This window comes from Microcebus murinus, chromosome 12 (genome assembly GCF_040939455.1).
Source record: "Microcebus murinus isolate Inina chromosome 12, M.murinus_Inina_mat1.0, whole genome shotgun sequence".
In the NCBI taxonomy this organism is placed as follows: domain Eukaryota; kingdom Metazoa; phylum Chordata; class Mammalia; order Primates; family Cheirogaleidae; genus Microcebus; species Microcebus murinus.
In genome coordinates, this window is record NC_134115.1 from 30,253,452 (window position 1) to 30,273,058 (window position 19,607).

Genomic DNA, 19,607 nt, shown 5'->3' on the forward strand with positions numbered 1-19,607 from the left:
TTAGGAACGCAGCTGCCGCTGCCTCTCCAGTAAGACCTTTGATGATTTAATAGGCAAGAGGATAGGAAATCTATCCCTCATTTTCAGGTAGTGGAAGCTGTAGACGAAATATTCCTGTTCCTAAGACCAAATACCACAATCTTCCAAGTTTTACACTTGTTCCCCAGCTCAGAAAGAACCAGTTTACCTAGCCCTAGCACCACCTGGGAGGGTGAGGCTCTATGATTGAGAGGAAGAGAAACATACCTGAGTTGCAGATGAGCAGGAGCTACTTTGTCACCAGTGGTACTGGGCAGCTTCATGCTGTGTAAAGGTTGGTGGTAGGAGATCAAGTGTCTGCTGGGCAGGCTGCCTATTTCTCATGTCAGCCAGCAGAGAGACTCCACTATGGTCCAGTCTACTTTGGTAGGAAGTACTGCATGTGCTTAAACAGGAAATAAAATATTAATTAATTAGGTCGAGTCCCTGAGATTTCAGAGAGCTCACCTACCCCCAACCCTGTCTAAAATATGTCACCCTCCAGAAAATAATCCTGACTTCTGACAGGAAGGAAGCTCACTAGGATCAAATTTTGTACTTGAGTTTGTAACACCATCTGCCAGGACAGAGAAGTTCCGGTGCCTGGATGATAAACACTGGTTGAATGGATGAGTGTAACAAAATAACTGAAGTATGGAGTTAAAAGTCAGGAGAGTGTTGCCCTGAGGGTAGGGGGAAGAGATACTTGGGAGAAGGCCAAAGGGGCTGGTGAGCTCTTGGTCATGGCTGATTTCTTGGCCTGTGGGGTAGGTACACTGTGACATTCATTCTGAGACCATTCACTAGGCTGCATACTCATGATCTGTTTGCTTTTCTGTATGTATATTCAACTTTTTTAACTTTAAAAAAGTGGAAAAAGTTTGATCAAAAAAGATCTTGGGGCTAGGTACAGTGGCATATGCCTGAAATCCCAGCATTTGGGAGGCTAAGGAGGGAGGATCACTTGAGGTTAGGAGTTCAAGACCAGCCTGGGCAATGTAGCAAAACCCCACCTACAAAACCTATGTTAAAATTAGCTGGTCCAAGATCAAGGTGCCAGTAGGGGGCAGGGGAGAATCAGCCTGGCATATACTGGTAGTCCCAGCTACTTGGGAAGCTGAGGCAGGAGGATTGCTTGAGCCAGGAGTTCAAGGCTGCAGTGAGCTGTGATCAAGCACTCCAGCCTGGGTGACAAAGCAAGATTCTGTTTCCAAAAAAAAAAAAAAACTTGGGAGAGAGGGTATGGATTTGAAGGTCAATAGGATCAAACAAGATAAGGAATGAATGTAAAAACTGAAGACTCTGGGCTCTGTTGTTTTGTTAATGTTAATACACAGGTTTGCACATGATGACAAACTCATAACCTTGACCAGGAGTTATCAGGGCCATTCTCAAATACCCCAGTTGTTTTTCTGGGCACAAGATAGGATGTACTTCTTGCCCACTTTTGAAGTTAGACTTGGCCATGTGACTTGCTTCTCCATGAAATATTAGTGGAAGTTATGTGTCAATTCCACATGGAAACTTTAAAAGCCAGTGTGTAGTTCACCACATCCTGTACCCTGTCATGGGTCATGATAATCATGAAGCACATGTTGGGTAGATATCCCATCAGCCTTCATTCCTGAGTGACTATGTGGAGTAGAGTTCCCCTGCCAAGCTGTTACAGGTATACTATGTAAATGAAAGAAACTTTTAACCCTTTGCACTCGCTTGCTTTTTTCTTGATTCCTTTATTCTACTCAGGACTTAATTTTTTAAATACCCCAGATTTTACAAAGCACACCAGTAGAATAAAAAACTGGAGTTTCTTTTCATACAAACTTATTTGGATTTTTTATATTTCAAATTATTGATACATTCAAAGAGTAATTTTAATCTCTATAATTTTTGCTAATCGTGTCAGCACTCGACATCCGAATGCAAAGGGTTAATGTTAGGAAAGTTTGGGAGTGACTTGTTACCACAACATAACTTAGGTTTTCTTTATTGACACAGACATTGGTTCCAGTAAGTAAGGTGCTGCTGTAACCAAATGGCTTAGTTGATTTGTGCACAGCAACAAAACTTGTCAATTACAGAACACCAAGAACTATCTGAATGACTATTAATCCCAAGGATAGGTTATTAAGCATGAAATGTCCGATTTCCTTATGTTTGATAGTTGATATCTCTGACATTTCCTTTTGATACTTGTTTTATTTATATTGTGAAGATACATCCTCAGTCTTTCAAATGCATGGTTTAGCTTGTGATTATCTTTCAAAAAAATTTTTAGAGCAATTTTTCTGAAACCATGGATAAGTCAAAAATTCATGTTTTTTTCAAATATGAGTTCTGTCCTGGAACCAATGCAGTACAGACAGCTTGAAATATCAACAAAGTATTTGGGAAGGATGTGGCTATGAACACATAGTATGTTGATGGTTTGAGAAGTTCTGTTTTGGTGGTTTTAATCTGAAAATGGGCGACATGAGACCAAGGTGGATAATGAAGAGCTGGAAGCTATAGTGGAAGCAAATCCATCTCAACCTACATTACTATTCCAACAATATTGGACCATTTGAAATAAATCAGCATGGTAAAGAAGTGAGATAAATGGATTCCACATGAACTAAATGAGTTTCAGAGGAAAAATCATCGTAAACCTGCCTTTCTTTGCTGTCACAACAGAAAAGTGAACCATTTCTACACCGTATTGTTACATGTGATGAAAAATGCATTTGGCATAATGGTTGGATAAAAATGAAGTACTGAAACAGTCCAAAACTGAATATTCATCAAAAAAGCTAATGGTGTCTGGCAGTCCAGTGCTGGTATTGTCCACATCTGCTGGTATTACAGCAGATGTCTACTGCAGCCAACTGGATGAAATGATGGGGATTCTTATGATTAAGCAGCTGAGGTTGATCAAGAGAGAGAGGCCAATCCTCCTGCAAGACAACATTCAACCGCACATCGCACAAACAATATTGCTCAAACTATAGCAGCTGGACTTTGAAACTGTTCATCGTCTAGCATATTCACCAGTCCTTACACCAACTGACTACCATTTTTCCAGGCTCTGGACCACTTCTTGCAAGGAAAAATATTCCATTCTCAACAAGCTGTGAAAAATGCCTTTCCACTTGCTCTCCAGGCTTGTTCGCTGCTGGCATAAACAAGCTACCAATGAGATGGCAAAACTGTGTCGATAGTTTAGGTGCATATTTTGATTAACTGTACTGCTTGAGATAGTTTTTTATTCAAAATCGGATGTTTCATATTTAATGACCTAATACCAGTACCATCCTAGTAGCACAGAAAGAAGATCATCTCTTACATATAAATGAATGCCTTACATACAACAGTCACTAACTTTTTTGGAACCAGGGACCGATTTTCATGGCAGAGAATTTTTTCCACGGACAGGGTTGGGGGAGTAGGAATGGTTTCAGGATGATTCAAGCGCATTACATTTATGGTGCACTTTATTATTAATATTACATTGTAATATATAATAATTATACAATTCACCATAATGTAGAATCTAATGCCGCTGCAGATCTGACAGGAGGCAGAGCTCAGGTGGTGATGCGAGTGATAGGGAACAGCTGTAAATACAGATGAAAATTCACTCACTTGCCACCGATCACCTCCTGCTATGTGGCCCGGTTTCTAATACACCGCAGATGGTACCAGTCCACAGCCTGGGAGCTGGGGACCACAGCCTTAAACACTAAATCTTTTTGTATAAGAAAGGCCATTTCCTGTGTACCTTGTGAGGCAGATTGTATCTCATAAACTTGTAGTTCCAAACTTTAGTGTGCATAGAATCCCCAGAGTTTCCAAGTCTCAGCAGGTCTGGAAAGAAGAGGCCCAGGAAATGGTGTTTCTGACAAGTTGTCAGATGGTGCTGGTCCAGAGACCCCACTTTGAGCAATGCTGGTCTGGGGGAAGGGCTATTATAAATAGACCTTCCCTCACCTCAAGTACAAGTACCTGTGGATAGGAGTCTTACGTGTCTGTATTCCTTCATTTTTGTGGGGCTTTTTTTTTTTTGCAGTATCCAGCTACTAGGCCTTATGGTTAGCCTATTTCCTGTGGAACTTCTCAATTTTAGAAAATGAATTTTGTAAAGATGCCATTGCCTAATGGCAAGTCTGTCTTTCTACAGCTTGTACAATATATCAAGTGTTTATAAATCCTATATTTGTCCAGAATTTGGTTTCAGAATTTGGCCATAAAACTTTACTTGAATCACAGCAGTCTTATAAGAAAAATGACTCACACATTTCACTTAGAAAGGAAGAAATCTTTATGTTAATCACACTGAGTCTGTGTTGTCTCACTCCCTTGTAAATGCTCATTTAAAAACCATGGTGTCCTCTCAAGACCACAGAGAAGCCAGGGGGGAGTGTGCTCTGCATCACCATCTCAGCTGCTGCCTCTGCCTGCCCTCCTAGGGTCTTACTCGGCCACTGGGCAGCAGCGCACAACGGTTTTCCTGTACAGAGCCAGAACAGTGGTCGTTCTGCATGCTCATGCCAAGGTCTGAGAGCCAGAGGCATCTGTGAGGGAAAGCCACAGGCCCCTGGGACCAGGAACCAACTCAAGGATCCTCCTGCCTAAAGGCACATAGTGTATGTCCACAGCTCTGAGGTCAGAGGCTGATTTGAGACGAGTAAGAAAAGGGAGAAGACGTTGGTGTTTCGCTGGGAAAGGCGGGAACTTGTTTGTACTGTCTCTTGTCTATAAATCAATCTCTGAGAGACAACACTCACTTTCAGTAAGTGCCCTTGCTGAGACTGATTGATGGAAGGCCTTGAATGACCAAAGGCACATTAATGAAGTTCCTCATATGCTTCATTCAATCATTATCAGAATATATGGCCACATATATTAATATAACCAAATAACCAGAAGCTTGCTGTCTGTCTTATAAACCCTGCTATAGATTCTGGTCCGTATAGTATTTTAAAATGTAGAATAGAGTCCTTTTACTTACTCTTAGGTGTCAGAGTTTAGGGACTCCAGCTGAGGAGAAGGATAATCATGTTATAACTGATAAGAGCACAACTGTCTTGGAGTCAGGAATTTGTTTTGGCTGACTACTGTCTGTGCTTCTATTCTAGTCCATTCTAAAATTAGGGAAGCCAAACATTGCCATTTCCCACCAGTAAGTCTTCTAAAGATTATCTTCCAATGATCTGTACATACTATTACTCTACATGTAGAGGAGTTTTATTCAGATGCCCACACAATGAATGTTAACTGTTACAGATGATTCACTTCATCTGGGTAGATGGGGTATTATCCAAGGCCTATGGAAATATAGGTAGTCACTCTTCTTGACTTTGCTTCCACCCTCCTATTCGTTTGATGCCTAATAAAGACTGACTTTCACTTCTTGTGTTCATTAAACACATTTTGTATCACTGCAGACCAATGACAGATATTCAGCTTGGGGCAACGCAAGTGGAGAAGGTATCTGCAGGAACTTATTTTATCTGAAGGTGAAAGTTGCTTCTAATAATTCTTCAAGGAGTGCATCATTCTAAATGGGCATGTCAGTTATTTATGGCCACACTAATGCTATGTAACAAACAGCTCTCAGAGCCTCAGTGACATGCAACAATAAGCATTTATTGCTCACATGTCTGGGTACCCATCAAAGCCACTCTGCTGACCTTGGCCAGCCTCACTCACAGAAGTCAGCTCATCTAGGCTGACTTTGGTCAGGTCCCTGAGGTGATTGAGCTGTCTGCTCCATATGACTCTAATCTTCCAGTCGAACAGCCCAAGCATGTTCTCATGCCGCAAGAAAGCAAATAGACAAGGATTTTTGAGGCTTGGGCTCAGAATGGTCACCCTGTCATTTCTGTGGCATTCTATCGGCCCAAGCAAGTCACAAGACCAGCCCAGATAAAGGAAACTGAGAAATGAATCCTTTAGTAGGAAGAATTGCAAAGCTACATCCAGAGCATCTGGCTATAGAAGTAAAGGACTTGGAGGCATAAAATGCAATAAATCTATCATAGTGGGATTCTCCCCCAGTAATAGTTCTGGCCAGGATTTTGGAATTGCTCAAGAGACATACTTCTATTAACTTATGTTAATACCTGTAGGAAAGGGTAGGTACAGTAAATGTGGTCCACCCTGAGCTTACCTGATGTTTGCAGAGCATTGTCCATGGTGGAGGGCTTATGCAAGTTCTTGGCCACACCACAATCATTACTGTGACTGTCACCATAGGGAGCCCGACAGGAGCATCTGCCTCAAAGCATCCAGTGACTACAAACATAAGCAGGAGATAGAAAATGGCAGCTTGTTGGAAATTACAGAGGTAGTAACCCAAAAACAGCTGTAAGAGATGGCTATCATAAAAGAGTCTTGGGAGCCAGTTTCAAATGATGTCTTTGAGGAGGATGGGGTAAGACGTGACTGAGGGAAGAACTGACTCTCCAGCCTGTTTTCACCAAGGAGCTTAAAGCCCAGAACACTGGGGAAACTTGATCTCCACAGAGAGGGTACTGGCATGAGTTATGTTAGAGTCCTCTTGAGCTCTTAGCTGGTGAGCATTACTTCTACCAAAAGCCATGGGTACTTCCTCTGGCCAATAGGGAAAGGCTCCACAATCATTTCTAAATTCTTGTCCATGAAGTTGCTATGAGGCAGTCTCACCAAGTAATTCTGGGCAGTTACCAAAAGGTATTGCCTTTAACCTTAAAAAAAAAAATCATTATGGGTACACAACAGCTATATCACACTTACCCTTTGATGGCCGACCCCAGCACAACCTGTCACAAGGGGGTTGGACATTGGCTGTGCACATGTGTCATGGTTGGCGTGGAGAAGCTGGCAGAGAGAACTTTCCCGCTCACCAATGAATGTCCTTAAGCAATGAAAATCTCCCTTAACTTCAATTCTTCTGGCTTGTTCTGGATATATGCTATATCCTGAATCAGCTACTCAAAACACTGAGGCATGTATTCCCTGGTCCTACAAGAAAGTTAGAGTGTACTGCAATCCTCACTTTGGTCAAGCAGGAGAAGTGGCTTTTTGGTAGAACAGGTGGAACTAACAAGGACAAGAATTATGCTGATTAGGCACTTTATGACACCTGCAGCCTGACCCTCCTTGTGCTCACAGAGAAAGGCTGAAATACCTGTGCTTTCTCCCTGCAGGCACTGAGAGAGGGAGAGGGGGAGAGGGGGAGAGGGGGAGAGAGGGAGAGGGGGAGAGAGGGAGAGGGGGAGAGGGGGAGAGGGGGAGAGGGGGAGAGAGGGAGAGAGGGAGAGAGGGAGAGAGGGAGAGAGGGAGAGAGGGAGAGAGAGAGAGAGAGAGAGAGAGAGAGAGAGAGAGAGAGAGAGAGAACTTCTCTCATCTGCTTTAGAAAAAGAGCCCAGGGCAGGTAGGGGGTCCCCACTGCAGCCAGCTCCCAACACCATGGAGGTTGTCTTCTCTGTGCATAGGTTCCAGAATCAAAAGGGCCAGGCTCATTGCTCCTTCAACTCCTTTGTAGGGACATCATTTTCCGACCAACCAAAATGGCAAGCAGAACCAGCCTCACTTGCTGAGATTGAATGGTGAGGTACCTGACACAGTAGGGGTCAGAGCCTGGCCAGGAAGGTAAATTCTGCACATTGTTCTCCAGGAGGAAGAGGGTCCAAGTGCTGAGTCCAAAACGCAACAACTAGTACACAGCAGCAAGAAAGGGTTATTCAACTAAACCAACTAAATAGACTCAGAATGAGCACCACTGGTCCCCCTGTTGGTGGCCTTGTTAGGGGGTGTGAGGGTGGGTGGGCATCCTTTACCTCAGCCAGCACTGAGCCCACTTCTGCCTCCACTCCCATGGACCCCCTTCATTCCTCACTGTGGCCCAACCCAGGGGCTCCCCCTCTCTGCCAGTGGCAGGCACACCCAAGTGAGCCAGCTGCCTAATAACAAGGTTTGTAAACAGGACATAATGGGTTACAAAAATCAGTATAACTGTATTTAAAAAAACTGAATGAATTCAAAATCTTGATTGTATCACATATAGTATCATTCCATGAAGCTTTAAGTATGTGTGTGTATGTACGTATGTTCTCGGTCACAAAGTCATATGTATTTGTTACAGGGAGCAGAGCAGAAGTTTACGATGCTTGCAAAGCCCAGGTCTAGAGCACGCTGCCAGCAGATCCTCCAAAGTTCCTCACAGCAAGGAACACTGGGAGGAGTCATCTTCAAGCACCCATTTTGACTCATTTTGAGTAAGGGACTTGGCAGAGGGGGAGGCACAAATGCAGGAAAAGATCCAGCCCCTGCCCATAAGGGGCTAATAAGCCACATGTGAGTAAAAAAAAAAGCTAGTTATAGCACAGCAGGCCCCTGAGGCAGGCAGAGTTAGGGCCAGTAGAAGTGCCATGGGGACAGAGAGGGGTCTGGGAAGAAGGATCTCAAGCTGTATCCAAAGAAAACAACAGCCACAAAAGTGCTGGAGAGGAGCAGGGGTGACTTCACAGCAGACTGGAGCTGGACACGACCTGTGGGCTAATGTCACTACCTCATTTTTTTTTTTTCTGGTAGCCCCACGGCCTATAAAAGTTTCAAAGTTGGTAGTAAGTGACTTTCTCTTTCAAAGTTAGCCTACTTCTCTCTTTTCAATACTCCTTTTTAATTATATGTTTGATTTTGCATATGGTAAAATATATATATAACATGAACTTTGCCACACAGTGTACAATTTAGTGGCATGAAGTACATCCACAATGTTGTGTCTCACCGCTATCTGTGTCTAAAACTTTTTCATCACCCAAAAAAGAAACACCATAACCATTAAGAAATCACTGTCCATTTCCCCCTCTGCCAGCCCTGCAATAGTAGCCTCAAGTCTACTTATTATCTCCATGCATTTGCCTATTCTAGATCCCTCATGTAAGTGGAATTGTCCAATAGTTGTCTTTTTGTGTTTTGTCTGTGCTTTATTTCATTTAGCATAATGTCTTCAAGGTTCATCCCTATTGCAGAATGTGTCAGAACTTCTTTCTTATGGCTGAATATTGCATTATATTTGTATGCCACCCTTCATTTATCTAGTCATCTGTTCATGGGCACTTGGGCTATCATTTTAAAATGAAGGAACTAAAGCTCTGACTGGCTCAGAATTAGCCCACTACTTAGTGGGAAGCATGATCGGAGAGATCAGGCCTCCTGCCTCCTAGGCCAAGACTACTGAGTGTAGTCTTAGCTTTGCCTTGAAATCCTTTTATTAATATTTCACATTCTAGGCTAGGTGTGGTGGCTCATGCCTATAATTCCAACACTTTGGGTGGCTAAGACAAGAGGACTGCTTGAGCCCAGGAGATTGAGATCAGCCTGGATAACATAGATCCCATATCTACAAAAAATTTAAAAAAAGTACCTGGGTATAGTGGTATATACCTGTAATCCCAGCTACTCAGAAGGCTGAGGCAGGAGGATTGCTTTAGCCCAGGGTTAGACGCTGCAGTGAGCTACAATGACGCCACTCCTTCTAGCCTGGGTGACAGAGCAAGATCCTGTCTCTACTAAATATATAAATAAATAGTAAATAATAAATAAATCACACTCTGCTCTGGTGAAAAATAACAACCCTTACATAGCACTTAACTTTGTGCCAGGTATTATTCCAAGTGCTTTATACATGTTAATTCATTTTCTCCTTACCACAAACCTACCAAGTAGTTGCCACTACTATCCCCTTTTTGTAGACGAGGAAACAGAAGCATAGAGAGGTTAAGTAACCTGCCCAAGGTCACATGGCTATTAAGTAACAAAGCCAGGCCTATCTGGCTCCAGAGTCCCTGCACTTAATCACTTCACCACACTGCCCCTCTTGTAGAAAGAAAAGCATTCTTTGCCAACATTATATTTTTAGTGGTAAGAGACTCGAATTCCAGATAGGAAATAAACTAAGGTACCCTTTACCTGAGATTAACTCAGAAAGACATGTTTATTCCAGGGGAAAGACTGCAAGGTGAGTTATACCTGCCTTTCACACAAACATCCACAGCCCCAAATTCTGCATGATGTTCGTGAGACAGTCCTTCCTCTGACCATGACGATCTAGGAACAACAGGACACATGAAAATCCTTCAGGCCCAGAGTTAGTTCCCCGACACATTAGAGACCTGCATAATTAAAGACACTGACGTCTGATTCTGGGGATGCCCTTACTTCTGAAAGCACAATTACTCAGTGCTCTGTGTGCCACGAGTCCCACACTCTGGCCTGCCATGGCAACTATAAGTTACAGTTTAGTCAGTACCCTGCAAAACCCAGATGCGTCACACAAGTACCCAGGAAGCCTGCCCTAAGTTACGTTTAGGTCATGTGATGCACTGAATAGGAAGACTGAAACTTTTAGAACAAAAAACATAGAGAATCCACAGCTGCTTTCTCCAAGGCTGTTACACTTGGAAATGCAAGAGATGAGGACATCACTCCCACTCTAAGGAAGGGGAAAAGAGGAGGAGGCCTCTGTCTCCTATAAAACAAACAAGGACGCTTAATTTCCAGGCACTGTGGAGGAAATATATTATTAGAAAGTCTGAGCTAAGGGACTCCGTGTCCTTTCAGGGTAGCTGTCTGAGTTCTCCAGGTTGTGGTTTTAGCCAGCAAGTCTAAGGACTTCAGCTGATCAGTCAACAAGAACAGAACATATTTACCTGCCATGGGACCTCAGACTTAGTTGTGATAAGACCCTGACAAGGTGCCCTTCCAAAGCAATCAGCTCACTTCTTTCTGCTGTTTCCTTTTTATTGGGGAAAGCCTCAGACTGCTAAAACAGTAGGCAAGGTTCAAATGCACTGTTATTTTTATGTGTCTAGTCATTTTAGGATTTTCTCTTCAACCATACCCACCAGTATTAACCAACATCTCCCACATCAGAAGGCAGGCACCACAGGACTGATGGTGCTACACAGCATGGGGTTGAGGTTGGGGGTAGGGACTGTTCTCCCTGCCACAGATTGGAGACTAAAGTTCCAGAATCATTCTCTGGTGCTGAATAAGACAACTTCCAACCTCAGCTCTGTATGTAACACCTGTGATAACCCTTGTATTAGGTTCTCTAGAACAGAGCCAACAGGATATATACAGGTATATGGAAAGCAATCTATTATGAGGGATTGGCTTATGCAATTAGTAAGGCCAGGAAGTCCCATCTCTACCATCTGTGAGCTGGAGAGCCATGAAAGCCAGTGGTGCAGTTTTAGTTGAAACCCAAAGGCCTGAGAACCAGGGATGCCAATGTCTGAGGGTAGGAAAAGATGGAAGTCCCAACTCAAGTAAAGAGGAAATCCGCCCTTCCTATGTACTTTCATTCTATCTAGGCTTGCTACAGACTAGATGATGCGTGCCCACATTGGTGAGGGTGATCTTTACTCAGGCTGCCAATTCAGATGCTAATCCCTTTCAGAAACACCCTCACAGATATACGCAGAAATTACGTTTTACTAGCTATCTGAGCATTCCTCAGCCCAGTGAAGTTGACATAAAATTAACCATCACACTCTTTTTGCCTAGAAGTCTTCACAGATGAGTCTCCTTGAACATTAATGAAGCCTGGGAACTTGTCCAGAGCTAAGGCAAGAAAGAATCCATGCAAAACCCGCAGGTTACAGCACCCTGCAGACCGCAGCACAGTGACACCAAGCACCCAGCAACCCCATCCTAGTTATACTCAGCTCATGTGGATCATTGACCAGGAAGAGAGAACCATCTAGAACAAAAGCCAAAGAGTATCAAACAGTTGCTTTCTCCAAGCCTGTTATAGTTGGAAAAGCAAGAGATGAGGAAATCATATGAGCTTGTATGTGTGAAAGCACCTCATAAACTTGCACAGGTACTGTGGAAGTATTAATATTAGCTATTTTGCTAAGGGTAAGGTGATCGTTTTCTTGCGTTTAGGTTGTTCATTCCTAGTTTCACTCACTGGCATCCCTTACAGCACACAGCATCCGCACAAAAACAAGTGTCTTCCAAGTTACCCGTGAGCATGAACAACAGCTGGGCCAATGGGTGGTGTTGGTGGGCCCAACAGCTGGGCCAATTATGCTGCAGATGTTGATGTTGAGAATCAACTGTCCACTGCAGCACTGAGCCCAAGCAGGATGCTCTGATGAGGAACAAAGAAAAAGAAAAGAAGCCCATTGGGCAGGGAGAAGGTTTTTCTGGAGGAATCTGTAAGCTGTCTTTGTGGGCTGTAGAGAAGTAAAGGGTCCTCCCAGGAATTAAGATCTGCTATGAGGCAGCAATGCTTGCTCCTCTCAAAGTTGGACTAGTGGATCCCACAGCCCCTCTGGGTGCACTGTAGCATGTTTAAAGCTCATTCCCAGGACACACATTAGCTAGGTGGTTGCCAAGTCCCTGGTCCTCCCTTCTTAACAGTGACTGAGTCCATCCCCTTCTCCCAATGCTTCTACCTTACTTCAATACACCATCATCTCTTTCCTGGATTGCTGCAAGTTTGTCCAAACTGGTTTCCCCACCGCCAGCCTTGTCCCCCACACCCCTGCCTTCAGTGTGGTCATATTATTCCATCTAACACCACTTGGCTCTGCTCACCTCCTCCTGGGTCCGGTATGACCAAGCTTCCTCCTTAATCTGGGGTCGGCCCCATCACACTCCTCCTACACCTCCCACTGAACCAAACCAAACTGCCACAGGAGTTCTTGACTTTAAGCCTTCATGTCACCCACTTTATTACTCAGAACTTCTCCCCAGTATATTCAACAAAAAGCTGAGGCTCCTTGCATCCTCACATTTTTGAACATCAAACACTGGTCTCCTCTGCTAAGGAAATTCGTCTGCATGATTCAGAGAAGCACGACCCCTACAGGGGTTACAGCAGATGGATAGCTTTATCCACACCTGTGTGTATATTGGTAGACAATTGGGATTGATCAGGACAATATACTCCTAACATATCCATCCATTTGGAAAAAGGCGATCAATATGGAGATTAAATCCAATTTAACACAGGACTAAAGAGGCAAAACACCAGCCTTCTCTGGAAAGTTCTGAGTTTTAGGGTAGGAAGGTGGTCTGTCTTTGGCACGGTGTCCCCTCGTTCCCATTCTGTAGCTGACAGCCTCACTCTCTTCATTTCTCTTCTGACCAAAAGCTTGACTCGTGCTCTGCTGTTTCTTTTCACTTATGAAGCTTAAATGACCAGCAATCATGGCATGCAAAATAGAATGCTTCAGGCTGGCTCTGTGGCTCAGGTAGCAATCCCAGCACTTTGGAAGGTGGAGGTGGGAGGACTGCTAGAGGCCAGAAGTTTAAGAACAGCCTGGGCAACATGGCAAGACCCTGTTTCTATGAAAAATGGAAAAATTAGCCAGGTGTGGTGGCATGTACCTATACTCCTAGCTACTGGGGAAGCTGAGACAAAAGGATCATTTGAGCTCAGGAGTTTGAAATCACAGTGAGCTCTGTTGATGCCACTGTACTTTAGCCAGGATGACAGAGACCCTGTCTCCAAAAAAAAAAAAAAAAAGAAAAAGAATACTTCAGACATCATATGGTTATGATTAAAGTGAAAGATTCTTCATTTTTTGAAAGCACGTTCCAAACTACTTTGGAAATAACAAGTGAGCCATGGTGACTCAGGTTGCAGTGAGCTATGATGATGCCAGTGCAGCCTGGTGACAGAGACCCTGTCTCTCCTCAAAAAAAGAATAACTTCAGACTTCATATGGTTAAGATTAACCACTACAGTACAGCGCTCACCGGCCGGGAAACCTTGCCCACAGCCGGCACTCATAGTCCGCACGATAGTTTGTGCTGTGCACTGACGACAAATCCGTTTTGCTCTTGTGTGATGAGGAAAGCTTTAAAGCACTGAAAGCTTGTTTTACTTCACAGGCAGCTTTACTTGTAATGTAAATCAGAATAGGTAACATATACATTTATGTTTTCATTACATTATTTTTAAATGTTCACAATTTTATTTTGATAAATGAAAAATTAGAAAAGTCCTATCATGGCTGTCGGCTAAAGTCACTGGGTGCGTTCATCTGTGGCTATCGACTATAGTCGACGCTGGTACTGAAGTGGTTAAAGTGAAAGATTCTTCATTTTTGAAAGCATGTTCCAGACAACTTTGGAAATAGCAAGTGAGACATGGTGACTCAGGTTGCAGTAAGCTATGATGATGCCAGTGCAGCCTGGTGACAGAGCCAAGACCTTGTGTCTGTTTTTTTTTTTTTTTTTTTTTTTTTGAGACAGAGTCTCGCTCTGTTGCCCTGTGTCTTAAAAAAAAAAAAAAAAGGCAATTTAATGGAGTCTGCCTTTTGCACAATTGATACATATATCACTGCTCTCTTTTTTCCCTTTCCATTTTTGTTTTTCATTAATTCCTCCTTTATGTTTCACAGTAAAGTATAAAACATTTATAGTTTGTGTATATATTTAATAGTTGCACATATCTAATGTAAAGACTGCGGGATCCATAGCAGTACATATCCTTTTCTTAATTTAAAAGAATGAAGGAAGCCAACTTAAGAACCATACCCAGCAGATCCAGGCCAGGAAAGCGGTCTGCCCTGTGGCACTCTGCCACCTAGTGTTACATCTGGATACTGCACTCTCCTTGGTATCCCATGGTGTGTGAGACCGATGGCACCCTTCCTCCCTTCCACCATATGGTCACTATCATTATGATTGACCCCAAAGCTCTGCAATGGAGAACAAGCCCCACCATGCTACCTGGGGAAAAGCCACAAACTCTGGAACCAGACAGTCCTAACTTAGACTCTTAGCTTCTTCCGTTTACCAGCTGAGACTTTGGGCAAGTGACTTTACCTTTTTAAGCCTTAGTTTCTACATCTGTAGAATGTGGATAATAATGATGCCTGTCTCTGGATTCATGATCACTGAACTTCTAGAAAGCCAAATAGATTAAATGAAATACCATAAAGTGCCTGCAAATCACAGATCAATGAATGCTTCATGAACAAATGAAGAGTGGAATTAACTGACTGAACAGACTTGGAAAGCAGCTTAGGCCATTAGTTCAACTTCCTTCCCAAGGTCTAACTCTCCTCTTCTGAGGAACCCAGTAAGATGAGGAGCAGGAATGGTGGTTGCGAAAGTGAGGCTGTCTTTCCAGAGTTGCAATCCAAATTCACAAAGACAAGAAGTTGATTAGCTTAGCTAGCTTTGGGGTGGCCCTCTGGTCCAGACAACTGACCCAGGGGTCTGCTATGTGAGTTAAGAGGACCAAGAAGAGGTTGGTCCTCATGAACTGGACTGACATTCTGGGAGGTGTTTACTACATCACATGAGGACCTTAACCAAGTAGCAGTGGCAACAGGCTGTAGATGGGAGACATAGAATTAGGTGCCACAGAATTAGGTCTTAGAAGTGAACTGCTGTGAGGGTTAAGAATGCCCCTATCTAGACCTTAGACATTGATCTTCCAGAAAGCCAAATGGGTGTGGACTGATTTATCTCATCCATTTGCCTCTAAAGAATCAACTGGTGAAAGTATCTCTTTTATTCCCACTTTAAATATAAGAAAACTGAAACCCAGAGAAGTTAGATTCCTTCGCTGATGTTACAGAAATAATTTACTCTAAGCCAGAACCCAGGTCCTCCACATTCTGGTTGAGGTGTCCTTCCATGACAGCACCATAGCCAGGCAACAGGTAGCCTCCAGAGGTAACCTGGCTTTCTGAAGATAACCCCCTGTGAAGGCTTGACAGTCTGGCCAGGAGGCATCATCTTCTAGACGTGAACCTTTAGGCAGTAGGTGTGTGTTTCTCTGCTCTTTAATCCTTGCTGACTGCCCTCCCCCCAACCTTTTTATAAAAAAAAAATTATTTTTTTCTTCTCTTTCCTATTAGCTTTTTGAACATATTTTAACTTTAGGCAACACAATTAGAACGAGCCTAACTTAAAAATTCTTTTCACAAAGAAATGAATACCTCATAGGGTCATTTATAATCTTTTTCTGTTTTTTAAAGTTCTTAAAAAGCAATACATTCTAAAAACAGTACATTATTACAGAAGCTATATGTGCAATGTAAATTATTATCAGAAAATCAGTGTGGCAGACATACTCCATGGTTGTTCCATCATGTGGGCCTCTGATGTTCATGCCTTTGTGATGTCCCCTCTCTTGAGTGTGGGACATGGAACTTGCTTCTACCAATACAACATGGCGAAGGTGATAGGATGTCAGTTCTGCAATCATGTGACATGAGATTGTAACACCTGTCTTATGAGAAGACTCTTCTTTATTGGCTTTGAGGAAACAAGTGGTCATACTGGGAAGACCACATGGCAAGGAGATGAGGGTGGCCTCTGGCTGATAGCCAACAAGAAACAGGCCTTCAGTCTGACAACCCACAGAAACTGAGTGCTGCTAACAACCACATGAGCAAGGAAGTGGGATCCTTCCCTGCTCCAGCCCAGATGAGGCACAGCCCCAATCACCACTTTGATTGCAGCCTTGAGCAGACACAGCTGAGCTGTGCCTAGACCTGCAGAAACTGTGGGATAATAAATGTGTATTGTTTTAAGCCACGAAGTTTATGGTGATACTGTTATGTTACAATAGATAACTAATACAATTAGATAATATTATACAAATACAAAAAACAAAACCAGAGATTACCATGGTTAACAGCTTCGTGTATATCCTTCTGGGTAAAGTTAGTATGTTGTCATTGAAAAAATAATAGTTAAATAGAAGCACATAGGTCAAAAAAGGAAAGTGCCTCCCTCTCTTCCTTTACCTTGTCCTCTACTCCCAATCCCCCTGGGAAAAGAACTGTTAACAATTTGGTGTGTTTCTCTAATTTTCATAGAAATGTGTGTATACCTATAACAATATAGATAATATATAAACTATACATTTGTAGTATACATATATAGAATGCACACATGTAGATGTACACTTTACATATTTTTAAGTACACATGCATAGTTTTAAAAAAAAATTGGATTACTTTATTTTATTCCATACTAGCAACTCAGATCAAAAACCTAGGAGACACTTTTGTTTTGGTGACTACATCCCCACATCCAAGTCACCAGTAAATTCCATTGTCTCCATTTGTGAATATAACCCAAGCCTGCCTAACCACTTGTCACCACTCTCCACTATTTCCATAAGCCACGCTACCATCCCCTCTTGCCTGTAGTAACGGGCTCTTCTCCTGTCCTAAGTGGTCTCCTGTTTTGCCCTTACCCCCTACAGCCTCTTCTCCACACAGCAGCCAAAGCTACTACATTAAGACCTAAGTTAGACCATGTCACTTGTGCCCCAGTTCAGAACCTACCAAAGGCTCCCACGCCGTGTAGAATAAAAATTACGGCTCTTCCCACCCCTAACCAAACCTTCACTTCCACTGGATGATCTAAGACTGGTCAAAAAAAGTACCAAAGTTCAGAATGAATAGTGAGGTTGAAGGATATATATTTCTTTAAAGAAAGATGTAACTATTTCAAAGTGAGAGTTTTCAAACATGTTGAGCCTTCTAGCTCCCTGTACTCCAAATAGATATCAGCATCTGCACTTTGGCTGGGTCTTGACTTGTATTATCTTTATTTACATTTGGATGCTGATTACAGTGGCATACATAGGGAAAAATTGCTGAAAGCCTGACGTTAGCCAGAATCTCTGATCACTTTTACTTTGTCCACAGAGTCCTGATATTCCATTACCACCCCAGAGGACTTTTTTTCTAATCTCTTAAGAAGAGTTTATTGAAACCCACAAAGAATTTCTTTTTCAGGAGGGCCAGGCCTCCACTGTGGACATTCTGGCTGTCTGAGGGTAGAACGTCCTTGGTAAGACTAGCAGTCACCGCTGCCTGAATTAGAATCCTTCCACAGCCCATAAAATGAAGTTCAATCTCCTGACCATGGCACACGTAGCCCTCAAGATTCAGACCCCACCTGCCTTTGCAGCCTTATTTTTCTTTCTCACTCACCACTTACTGCCCGCTACACCCCCTTCGCAGCCTTTGCATAGGCCCTTCTATCTCCTTTTTACATATTCGAAGTCTATTTACTACCTCAAAACCATTCACATCCTAACCCAGACATTCACCACGTACTATGGTTTGACTATGTGCCCCCCCTAAATTCTTTTTTTTTTTTTACACTTAGGTCTCTGATCCCTTGGAATTAATTTTTGTGTGTGGTATAAGGAAGGGTCCAACTTCATTCATCTGTGTATGGATATCCAGTTGTCTCAGCACTATTTGTCCCACATCTTTTATTTATTTCTATTTATTTTTATTTTATTGATTTTTTTTTTGAGAGACAGGGTCTTGCTCTGTTGCCAAGGCTAGAATACAGCAGTATGATCACAGATCCCTGCGGCCTTGAACTCCTGGGCTCAAGCAATCCTCCCACCTCAGCCTCCTGAATAGCTGGGACTACAGGTGCATGTCACCATACCTGGCTAATTTTTAAATTTTTTTTTTAAGAGATGGAGTCTATGTTGCTCAGACTGGTCTGTAACTCCTAGCCTCAAGTGATCTTCCCACCTCAGCCTCCCAAAGTGCTGGGATTACAAACATGAGCCACCACACTGAGCCTCCCCCAAAGTTCTCTGGCTGGAAACCTAATCCTCAATGCAACAGTGTTGAGAGGTAGGGCCCTTAGGGGGGTTGGGTCATGAGGGGGATTAATGTTCTTATCATGGGATTGGGTTTGCTACTATGGGAGTGGAATCCTCATAAAAGGATGAGTTTGGCCCCCTTCCCTTTCTTGCACGTGCAAGCTCTCTTGCCTTTCTGCCTTCCACCATGGGATAATGCAGCAATAAGGCTCTGGCCAGAAACAGACACCTTGACCTTAGACTTCCCACTCTCTAAAACTATAAGAGATAAATCTCTGTTCTTCCTAAATTCCCCAGTCTCAGATATTTTGTTATAGCAGCATAAAATGGACTAAAACACCTATCTATTACTATCCAACGTGGGGGGAAAAAAGATCCAATTTGAATTTCACTTCAAACATGAACACTCAATAATGAAGTAACCCCTCTGTCCCAGAACAATTTCTGTTCTGTCTAGGATCACTCTATCCTTTTTATTTGAGTTACTTCTGTAATACACTTATCCCTTTTACTATTAACCACAATGCCATATGGACTGGGTATGATCTCTGAAATATTTTCCTTAATTAAAATATTTTTATAGAAAAATAAATCTACTCTAGTACATATATTCAGATTCCAGGTGGACTGTACTCTCCTGTTGGCCAAGGAGCAGTTATACTGCAAATGCTCTCAAATGACAAAGCTCACACTCTTACTCTCATACTATGAGATAAAAATGCTTTGCAATGTATGTTATGTACCCTGCTGAAGTCTCTTTTCGACAATTACTTGTATTTTGGCAACTAGCTTTGGCCCATCATGACTGAGACAGTGTTTGCAATTACAGCACTGAATCCACTACAAAGAAACAAAGAGAATCAATCTGGATGTTCAAATGTAAATTTGACAGTGACTGTAGGTAGAAATGGTTGAGAAAATAGAGGAAGGAGACCAACAGGCAATTATGGATTGGTGGAATGACTCTGATGTTATTATGCACATTATAAAGGTCACACCAGCC